Genomic DNA, 11,665 nt, shown 5'->3' on the forward strand with positions numbered 1-11,665 from the left:
AGTTTTTCCTTGGTGTCAGACACAATGCTTTAATTCTGAAAACCTTATCAAGTAGGAATGATAGTATCCTCATTTTATTGATGATAAACTCAAAGCTTAAAACAGCTGAATAATTTTTGCAGGCTAATCAGTGTTAAACCCATGTCTGTTGACTCAGAGCCCATGTTCTTAAGCACCAAGGTTCCCTGCTCTTGTGTCCTACTTCCTTTCCTCCTGGCTGTTCCCAGAAGCGCTGTCCTTCACATCTTGCTTCTCTAATACCTGGCCTCTCCCTATGATGTATTTCTCACCATAGATTTTATCATGTTATCTTTTTCCATCACATTTAGTCTCTGAAATCATTGATCCCTATTTTGCTAATATCATCTCTACTCTTTACTGCTTTCAACATAGATTTTAATAAACTATTGTACTTTCAGTGTTCCTGAGTGAGTGATCATGCTTTGCTTTTTTTGTTTGTTTTTAAGGCTGATCATTGAAAATAATTTTATATTGAAGCTTATTTGCTCGTTCATCTCAATGCATAGAAACACAGGAAAACACAAAGTAAATACTTTCTAATTTTTTCCTCTGTTTTCCATGTCAGATTCCCTCTCTCACTCAAATTCATGGCATCTTTTGAAGTCTCTTGGGTTCTACATTCCACAGAAGAGAAGATAGCTCTATTAGTACAAAATGTTAAGAACTAACAATTCCCCAACTTCCACATGGAGAGTGGAGACATCTCCCCAGTGGATCTTGACTTAGAAGGACCACCCAGATCTGAGTCTAACCAGCATGATCTAATGCAGCTTTCCTGAACTCAAAAAGGACTGTGTACTGCTTCCTGCTCTTCTGATTCAGTGCAAAGCAATTTGTCCTTTCACATTGAAGCTGTTTGCAATTTTTCCTTTGATTTTGTCAAAATTTTAGCAGAAGCATGAAAAATACATTTGCCAGAGTGCATTAATTACTGAAGCTTTCTGTTTATATCCCTTCTTGGAGCCTACTTCACATACAACAGTTTCATTGACTGTCTGTCTGCTTTGAGCCATTGCCTCATTGCCCCAAAGGGCATCTTTAAGGACATGGGGAAAGGAGTGATGAAGTTTCTATAAATGGATGCACACTGTGTGTGTATGCTCTACTCTGTCTTAGCACTTACTAATATATCTTTGAGGTAAGGATCCACATAGGACAAAGGGCATGGGTAGGTGTCTCTTTTACTCCCCCTCCCCCCCTCCACTCCTCTCTCCTGCAGGGCCAGGCTCTTCTGACTCAAAGGGTGCAGTCTTCACTTGTCATTGTTATTTTTACCACATGACCTTATCTGGGCTTGGTTTCTAGACAAATTCCGACTATCAAAACATTGATAGTTTTTCTTGCTTTTCAGTGCTCTTGCTACCTTGTAATTCATTGTAACCTTTCATTGTTCTTGCAATGAAAGTGAGAAGAGGGAATGGGGACCACTCACATAACCCAGAAATCAGCTCCAGAAAGATATTTTTGCTACAGAAGTGTTTCTTGTTTGCATCCTTCTCATCTTCAGCAGGAGCTATCATCTCTGCACACCACTTTTCCACCCCTAGCTTCTTACTCTATTCTCTCTTGTCTTCCCCTTCGTCACTTCTTTTTCCATCTCCATTTCTTCCTCTTCTTTATTCTTTGTCCATTTCTTTCTGAAGCCCACATAGGCTCTGTCCTCACAGCAACAAAGATTTTCTGTGTTTAGGTGGCAATTCTGTTATCTATTGCTTGTCATCTTGAATCACAGGCCTCTGAAACTGGCACTGGTTGCCTGTCTCCCACTCAGGACCTTGAGCACTTTGCTTATATGTAACCCCCTTTCATCCTAAAGGCTGCATATGGTGTTCTTTCCAGGAGGTCCTGCTGAACTCTTTCCTCCATCCTAATGTGCTTTTCCCAACTGTAGGTTATATTCAGATGATTTACTGAGCCTCATCTGTAACCTGTCTATGATTTCTATATACTCCCTGAGAACCTTCTGTACCCCTAAATGAAAAGCACTTGGCAGGTAGTTAACCTTATCTTTCCTTTGCCACAATTCTATTTCACGCCTGTGTCAATGAAACCAACTATTCAACTGTCTGCTCCTTTTATTGAACCATCCCATATGTCACAATTTCTTCTTAACATATCATAGAATCTTTGATCCTTCGGATTGAAAAGGATCTTAAAAGTAATTTAGTTATATATAATGACATAAGGATAAAATGACATAAAGTTAAACAATTATGATGTGAAATTAAATATACAATATGACCTTGCACGTGTGTATATGTGTGTGTGTGTCCTGAAAAAGGTAGACATCACAATGTTAACAGGGTTGTCTCCCCGTGGTACAGTTACTGTTATTATTAATCTTCTTTCCTACACTCACTCACATTTTCTTTAATAAGTAATACAAGTAATAATAGGAAACACTGGAGAATCATTTTTAAAATTCCAAGGGGATATTTTTTCAGCCTAGAATTCTATACAAATCCAATTAATTATCAATAGCACACTAGAATGCAGACATGTCAGACATGAAACCACTAAAAAATTTATCTTCAATTCGTCCTTTTAGGAAGCTCAGTGAAAATGATTTATTACAAAACAACGGTATAAGCCAATGAAACAGAAGACACAGGATGTAGGAAACAAAAAAACCCAAACTGAAAAAGTCTTTGAAAAAATAACTATTAATAGGAAAGTGGACATGAAAATAGTCATGGAAAAAAATCACCTTAGAAAGAAGGAAAGCCTGAAAGGGAGAGCTTTTGTTTTGCTTTTTCCTTTGGAAGACATAATTAAGAAGAAATTAGCTCTGTGTCCCTAGATGTCATTTTCAATGGATAGAGTTAGTCACACGTTCAGTATTATGTGTTATGTATTATGTGCCACTGCTATGCTAAGTGCTGCTCAGAACAGAGAACTAAAAAAAATCATCTGTTTTTATGTAGCATAAGAAGATAATGGCTATTATCTCCTTTAACTGCCCCCACAGTCCATTTTACAAATGAAATCTTTTCTCCATGTAATAAATAAGTATATAAAATTCAGAGGGTTTGCTCAAGGTTGCCAATCAACAAATGCCAGGGGCTGACACTGAAACATGGACTTAAAGCCTGTGTTGTCTTTCTTCTGTTCAAAGTTTTTCGTTTCTTCTTTGGGTGGGGGTGGAAGAAAAGTCTTTGCTAGGAAATCCGCTTTCTTAGAATTGTATACTTAGCAAAAAGGGTGAGGAAAAAAAATTTGAAATCTCTCCTGGCTGGCCATTTTGCAGACGACGTGTCTGGATAAATCTGCACCTGATCGTCTATGACAACCCGCTCTTGTACAGATGGGACGCCCAGCAGACGATGCTGCAGCCCGCAGCCTGAATTACTGCCACACTTCCCAAAGTGTCTGCTCAGCACAACCGCAAGTGGAAAATAAACTTGTAAACCACTGTCAGTGATGTAGCTCAAAGACTTTATATACTGAAATATCTTTAAAGTTGTTTTTCATTACAGTCTACCCTTTTTCAATGGGCAGATTTCATTTTCTGTTTAAGTGTGCTCGGTGAGGGCAAGACAGAGGGTGAAAGGAAGATGAAGGTCTGATTTCCTGGTGTCCTGTGTGAAATATCCAATACATTTTCTTCTTCAAAGTAAGGATCACTCTCTTTTTCCCTCTCCTACCCCACATGACCTCACCTCACCACACCACACAGAACACCTTCTCCAATAGTCTGTCACTCTCAAGCAAGCCACTCCAAGGTACCCAAACTCTATCCAACTGGGAAAGATTTGCTGGGTACTTTGCCAACAAAAGTCCATCTAGTCAAGGCTATGGTTTTTCCAGTAGTCACGTATGGATGTGCTGCTGCTGCTGCTGCTAAGTCTCTTCAGTCGTGGCCGACTCTGTGCGACCCCATAGACGGCAGCCCACCAGGCTCCCCCGTCCCTGGGATTCTCCAGGCAAGAACACTGGAGTGGGTTGCCATGGCCTTCTCCAATGCATGAAAGTGAAAAGTGAAAGTGAAGTCGCTCAGTCGTGTCCAACTGTCTGGGCTACTGTATCTTCAGCTTGAACACAAAAGACAATTCCTTGATTTACAAACCTCCTCCATGGGCCTCCAGGGCAGTCTGAGTCCCCTGGGTTTGCTAATCCGGGATTAGGAGGTAACCTGTATCCAGACTGCTTTTAACCTTCAAGGACTCTGAAAACCAAAACCAATAATACCTGTGAAGTAAAGGAAAACCTACCTTTTGTTTAAAGACTGGGGCTCTGCCTAGAATCCAGCCTAGGCCTGTCTGTATCTTCCTCCGTTTCTCTTTCCTCTCCTCTTCTCTCCTCACTTTACACACATTCACGGCTTAATAACCAAGTCTAAACGCGCAGACCTGCAGGAGGAAGGTAGCCCCCACCCTCTCCTTCCTCTCTAAGGAAGAGGGACGCTCACCTCCAGACTGGCGCCCTGTCGTGAGTAAGCAGAATCATGGCGTCTTGAAAGACCAGTCCCCTGGGAGATTCACAGTTTCTTTCCTTCTCTTGGCCTGACTATTAAAGACCAGTTGGCAGTCACTCAGGAGGGGAGGCGTGAAGCTTCGGCAGCTTGCCCTGCCTCTCCTTTCCGTGCAGCTGACCTGGTCCGCTGCTCCAAGGCCTGCCGCTTCAAAGTAGACCAGGCCTCGCCCTCTGCTGCTGTTGACTTCCGGCTTCCGCCGGACTCCACCTTTCTCTTCACTTTGATTGGGCCCAGGTGTAGATACTTACTGGCAGCTCACTTCCAGTACTAAAATCCCATGGACAGAGGAGCCTGGTAGGCTACAGTTCATGGGGTCGAAAAGAATCGGACACAACTGAGAGACTTCACTTTCACTTTCTGAGCGTCTCTCATTTTCTCTTTCTGCCATATGGCAGCTGAGCTATGGCAGCTACTAGAGTTGGGTCCTTGTTTGGTTAAGCAAAAGGACTTGGGGACAAACATCATTTAATTTTTTTTCTTTTTTTTAAAGTTTGATTTTCAAATGTCCTTTTTACTGCTCCTTTTTTCTCCCTCTGAATCTGATGGATGTTTTCTAGTTGTATTTTACATGAAACAAATGGAAAATTATTAGCTTAAAAGAATAAGGTTGCAGTGGAAACCTCTGAGATTTTTACTTCCTAGCACCCATTCACTTTTTTCCAGGAAAGAGTTATCTAGTTTATCTCTGGGAAGCTACCCTCTTTTCCACCCTCCATTTATATTCTTGGGGTGGGGCTCCTGTTTGCTGGAGCAAATGGCTCAGTCCTAGGTGGTGAGAGTATTGTCTAGCCCTGGCCTCAGTGTTTTAGGGCGCACAAACCAATGAGACTGTTCTGAGATTGTTAGAAAATGGCTCTTTTCCACTGGACTTGAGATGGGAAGATGTGATGTTAGAACTTCTGACAGCCATCATCAATCACAAGGAAATAGACTGCCTGAGAATGGAGCCAGTACACAGGGTTATGTTAAGATATGGATGGAAAGGTACCTTGAGACTGAGCTACAGGACAGAGCATCCTTGAAGAGAGGTGCACCTTTGAGCTTTTCATTTACAACCCAATAAATTCTTTCTTCTTAGGCCAGTTTGGATGAGATCACCCATCACTTAGAGCTTCCCTGGTGGCTCAGACGATAAAGACTCTGCCTGTAATGTGGGAGACCTGGGTTCACTCCCTGGGTTGGGAAGATCTCCTGGAGAAAGAAATGGCAATCCACTCCAGTATTCTTGCCTGGAGAATTCCATGTACAGAGGAGCCTGGCAGGCTACAGTCCATAGGGTCGAAAAGAGTTGGACAGGATTGAGTGACTAATACCTTTTCACTTTCACTTTCTTTTCACCCATCACTTAACAAGGGAAACTGCCAATTAAATAAGAAGGGTTCAATTCTAGGGTCTCTTATTCAGTTTCCTAGTCTTCATCATTTAGTTTTGGGGTCCATTTTTTTTTTTTTCCTCCTTTAAAATTGTCTTGGCTATTCTGGGTTCTTCGCATTTCCGTGTAAATCTTAGGGCCAGGTTGTCAACTGAAAAAAATGCCTGCTGGGATTTTTGAATATTGAATCTTCTAATCCATGTAGATGAAATGTCTCTTTGTTTTTAAAGATCTTCTTGATTTATTTCAGTAATTCATTGTAGTTCTCAGTTTACAGATCTTGCACTACTTTTGTTAAATTTATTCCAAAGTAGTCTTTTTGATGCTATCATAAATGAATGTTTTTCTTAATTCCAATTTTGAATTTTTCCAACTTTATCTCTGTTAAAGTCATCAAGAGAAGAACAAATACTTATTTAGGCTGTTACTAGTTTCCATTTCTTTCTGTAGAACCTCCTCAACATCTGATGCCATTTTCTATCCTTGAGAAAGACTTTAGTATTCTTGGAAGAAAAGACTGCCAGCAAAGTATCTTGGTTTTTATTCATCTAGGCATGTTTTTATTTCATCTTCATTTCTGCAGGATAGTTTTGCTGAATATTGATATGTTCACTGACTTTTTTTTTTTTTTAAGAATTTTGAATGTCATTGCACTGCCTTTTGGTCTCCACTGTTTCAGATAAGAAGTCAGCCATTCATAACACTGTTGTTCTGAGATCTCTCTATTAAAGTCCTGCATCAACTCTGGTCACTCTGTTCTCACCAACTGGAACTACAGCTTCAGGCTATCAGAGCAACTAACTCTACTTGCAGAACTGCCGATTACCAATACTGCTACTTCTGAGATAGTCCGGTAAAACATGGATTTTCACTTTCTACTCCAAATAAAGCGAGCCCCCTCCAGCAACAAAGCTCTTGCTTTTCATGACTAGCCTAACCCTGCAAAATTACCACATTGACTGAGCCATCCCAGGAAAGAAAGCCACAAATGCCCTCTGTTCTTGTATATAGTTCTAGCAGATATTTGTGAAGCAACTTTCCTCAATTTGTTGTTTGCCTTTAGTCAATCTCCAGAGCCCTGAAATGGGTGTTTATAAGAATTTAGTTGAGTTTTGTAGTTGTTTTTTGAGAAAAAGATTTGCCAACCTCTCCACTCTACCATAAGCACTGGTTGTCTGATTTGAACTGCTATAATTTTATCCACTTATGAATATACTCATATCCTTAATTTTCTTTGAATCAATAGGAAATAACTGTTGGCCAAAATCATTCCTTCGTAACTGTATAAAGGCTTTAAAAATTTGGAAACTCCCTAACAATCTGCTTGTCATACCATCCACCATACTCAACAGCAAACTATCTGTTTAATTATCCTTAACCCTCACTAAACTGTAAGCTCCATTACATAGGGAGTATGTGTCTTTTGTTCATGAGCTATATACCTAGCACAATCTGATATATTAAGAGGTGCTGAGACTTACAATATTTGTTAAATAAACAAGTAAATCCCTACCCTGTTCCTACCTGTTCCTCATCTCTTGTAGATGAGGCTGTGTTGAGGTAATAGGGAAGAGCCGAGGCAATGTAAAAAGCATTTTAACTACAATTCTATGCTTAAATAATTAGTCACTGGGGGTCTTCTTTGTTTATAGGAAAACAAAATGCTTCCCTCAATTGGTATTTGAAAGCACCTAGCCCATAGTTGGGGCTTCCTAGTGGCTCAGATGCTGAACAGTCTGCCAGCAATGCAGGAGACCTGGGTTCAATCCTTTGGTTGGGAGGATCCAGACCCAGGTTTGATCCTTCGGTGGGGAAGATCCCCTGGAGAAGGGAATGGCTACCCACTCCAGTGTTCTTGCCTAGAAAATTCCATGGACAGAGGAACCTGGTGGGCTACAGTCCATGGGGTTGCAAAGAGTCAGACACGACTGAGCGACTAGCGCTTTTACTTTTCACAGCCTGTAGTTATAGTTTTAGGAAGACAGTGTAATAGAATGTAAAAACTAGGGAAGAGAATTTTGATTTGCCTCTGTCAATAGCTGCCTGACATATAACTGATTGAATAAGTGACTGAATGTCATTCTCTCTGGGCCTCCATTTTCTCATTTAAAAATGGTTTGCAAACATGACCAAACAGAAGAATCACTCATCAATATTGTTCCACTGTTAGAATCCCCAGAGTTGAGAGGTGATAACCTATACTATTCAAAGCTCCAGTGGTAAGATTTTTGTAGTCAGCTAGACTGGTAAATGGATGGTCTTTGAGAATTGCTGAGCTAGATGCTCTCAAAGGCCCCTTTCAGTCCTGAACTTATTGGCTTCCATTCCTCTCAACAAAAGTGAAACTCTCTTTGGGTTATACACCCAGGTCACCCCAAACCTCTGAGTGAAAAGGTAAGTCTTTGAAGATGCGCTTTATTCAGGTCAAAGCAAAGACAGTCTCTGACTTGTTTCTGACTTGTTAGTCACTGCAAATGTGGGTGCATATGCAACAGGAACTGGGGAAGGGAAACTTACAGCTCCTTTGGCTGACAGACAGTTGATACAGGAGGAGAACTGCTAATTGTCGAATAATGGAGGCTGGTACGGTATTTTGCTCATTTCATTCTTTCTGAACCTGCAAGTGAGCATCTGCTACTGTCTCTTACATTTCACAACTTTTAGAAAAGCAGCCCTTCCCAGCATGAGCTTATTTCAAAATAAATTGAATAAGGCTTCGCATGTAAAAAGGGTGTTCTGCGTACTTCGAATAGGACTCTTCTCAACCAACTCCACAGTCTGTTTTCCTGGGGATAGAATAAAGTAGACTTTGAGGAAAGGGTGGCAAATAGCTGCCTAGACCATGAAAATGTTCCTGCTCAAACACAGGCATTTCATCTCTTTTGGTCTGTGAGAAATAAAGGCCCACCTAGGTCCCTAAGAGGGAAGTTGAGAACCCTGTGATGATCTGAAGAGGCTGGTGCTCTCTGTTTCTAGAAGAGTGCTTCTGCTAGACGCCAAAACCCAGTGTCCCCCCTTTCACAGAGGAAGCTTAAGTGCACGGTAGAATGACTGCTCCCAAAGCGCCAGAGATGTGCTCTGACCTGCAAGAGAACCACAGCCTGTGTCCTTCCTCACAGAGCCCAGTGAACTTACTGCTTGCTCTGATAGGTAACAATGCTAGGTAGCAATTCTATTTAGAAATTGAAGAAAATAATTTTCACACATCAGTTTATAATACTAAGCCTGTGATTCTCAGTCTTCTTAGAATGATGTCACTTTGTTTGACAGTCTGACAGCAGTAGACATTTTAACTAAATTATAATATGTTCCTCAGCAGAAATACAACGTATCCACTAAAAACAGAGCAGAACAACACAAATGTTTGTAACTTTAAGTAACAGAGATAAGATTCCAGCTAGCATGGCAAATATTACTAACATGTAAAAATAAACACAGGAGAACTATTTGAAGGAAACATATAGAATAATAATAATTGCATTTGAATGGTGTGATTAATAGCTGGTTTTTTTCAAGCTTTCTATCAGATAATTTTTAAAAACTAAAATATCACTGTGATTAATGAAGAGTAAACGCTGTTGAATGAAGATCATCCGTTGATCTGAGCAGCCACCTACACTTTCCTGTTTCCTTCTTCCCCATATAATCCTTTAGTCATAGTGACAAAGGAAGGGGCCTGAGTTCATATAGGGAAAAAGAGTAGGGGTTGGTGGTGTGAGTCGATTGCAGGCTCACAATGAGCCTGCAATCCCAAGCTTAGGTGATTTAGGGATGCTGGACCATGGTCTAGCATCCCTAAACCTAGACTATGGTACTGAGTATAAGAGCATCTGTTACAAAGAATATTGACAAACTATATTGACAAGGAGGAACTCTGATAAGTGAATGCTGAAAGTGTTACTCCACCTGCTCCCTCCATCTTACACTTAAGTGGTCATCTATACCTGTTCTATCTATTTGAATCCAAACATGGCTCTTCATTCTAATCCAATCTCCACTGCCTTGAATATTCCACTGCTACTAGCTATTCTGCTTTAAAACCTTTCACTTATCCCTATATTCCACAGAAGCCACCTTCTAACATGTTTCAGCTATACCTAGCACAATAATTTTTGATACATGCTAAATAACAATAAATATTTGTTGAATGAAAAAGCATTCCTTTATCAGTAACTATGTGAATGACAGAATGAATCTATGAACTGCCAATAATCCTTTTCCAGAATAGTAAAATAAGGACCTCTGAAAATCTGCTCCTCCAGGAAAAGAATGTAACTATTGGGAAAAACAAAAACAAAAACAAAAACAACTCTCACTGTCAAACTTTATCAGAGTTCCATAAATTAATTAGTCTTGCAACAATCTGAGGAGTGTTTATTTAAGAAATATGGCTGGACCTTTACCAGAACAGCACGTTTTGTGGGTTTTTAATTTGCAAGTTCTGTGGGCTTTTAATTTTAATCTTATCCACTTCCCCCTTGCTTTGCAATAGTCTTGAAAACAACTATGGTAACTGGAAACCAGCAGCCCAGAAGCTGCTAGAAGAAGCATGATGGGTTCGGAACTCCTCAAATACCCTGTTAACTAGAGAACTGTCACTATTTGATCTCCCTAGATAGCTCTAGGTTGTACCTGCCTTCTAAGGTGGAGAAAGAGTATCTAACTATCTCTTTCTTCACTGAAAATGGTAGGTAGATATTTCACTTATTAATTAATCCAGGCCCATGGAAATCCAAGGGTCTAATCTTTGGGGTCCAGGCCATAGTAATCCTACAAAAACTTAATGCAAAAGCAAGTAGCATTTCCGGCGTGGGTATCAGAACCAACTGAGAATAATCTTAAAGCAAAAGTAAGCAAAGCAAAACAAACAAACAAGCAAAAATCAAGCTGATACACAAGAGAATGTGAATTGACAAACACATTACCTTAGAAAAAAGCACGACTGGCAACTGCCTCTGGGAAGCCTCCCCGCTCTCTCCTTTTTCTTTACTCTCAGCTGCAAGAGAATTTGCTGGAAAATGGACTGAAATCCATAACACTTACTTTTCACAGTAGCAAAAGCAGACACATTGGTCAACATAAAATGAAAACAGGTGTGACCCTTCCCTCACCTTCCACCTCACCTGAGTGGCTGCTTTCTCTTCTCTTCCCTTTCTTCCTGCTCTTTGCTCCTCATTTCCTTTTAAAGTTTTCATTGTCTCTGTTTCTGACTCTTCTCCTTTGTCACCTTGGAGTCATTTTCTCCTCCCTTCATTTGACTTGGAAATAAAAAAGCACATGCAAAGCCTTTGCAAAGTGTGCTGTGTGTTCCTTTTGAAAAACATTTGTTTGATTTGTGGCTACATCTGATCTAGGTTGTTTCCAGATGCAAAGTAGAGGTACAGCCCACCCTCTGAGCCAACCCAGGATATAGCAGTTAAAAATATTGCTGGATGAGAGTTTCTGCCTGAAAAATCTAGTTCTCTTTATTTTTTTGCCACTTGATATTAACTAATTCTGATGGATGTTCTGAACCTATTTCTTTGACTCTGTCCCAGATTCCAAGACTGATTCCCCAGTTATCTCTATACTCTTTGGGCTGCATGTCTGGACTCTGGAATTTTTTTTTTTTTTCTATGCTGACTTTTAAGCACTTTTAGCACTGACTACCCTTTTGGTCTTGGATATAATGCTACTTTTAACATTTAAAATCAGCATTTCCCCCTCCTTTGCTTCCAAAATTCCAAATGGAATTGAGAAGACTATAATTATAATGGAAAAAAGCATTTGAACTCCAGTCAAAAGACATAGAGTTTGAA

The 11,665-nt window shown here is 40.2% G+C and overlaps 1 long non-coding RNA gene across 1 annotated transcript in view; it reads right to left on the minus strand.

Moving 5' to 3' along the window:
- LOC145542878 (uncharacterized) overlaps positions 1 to 11,207 on the minus strand; it is a 103,700-nt gene extending 92,493 nt beyond the window's left edge. The window contains exon 1 of the long non-coding RNA XR_014080207.1: positions 10,991 to 11,207. This is a non-coding gene — a long non-coding RNA (uncharacterized LOC145542878). The remainder of the gene's footprint in view (positions 1 to 10,990) is intronic.
- Positions 11,208 to 11,665: the final 458 nt, after the last annotated feature.

This window comes from Giraffa tippelskirchi, chromosome 3 (assembly GCF_054371585.1).
Source record: "Giraffa tippelskirchi isolate mGirTip1 chromosome 3, T2T-mGirTip1v1.2.pri, whole genome shotgun sequence".
Taxonomy (NCBI): Eukaryota; Metazoa; Chordata; class Mammalia; order Artiodactyla; family Giraffidae; genus Giraffa; species Giraffa tippelskirchi.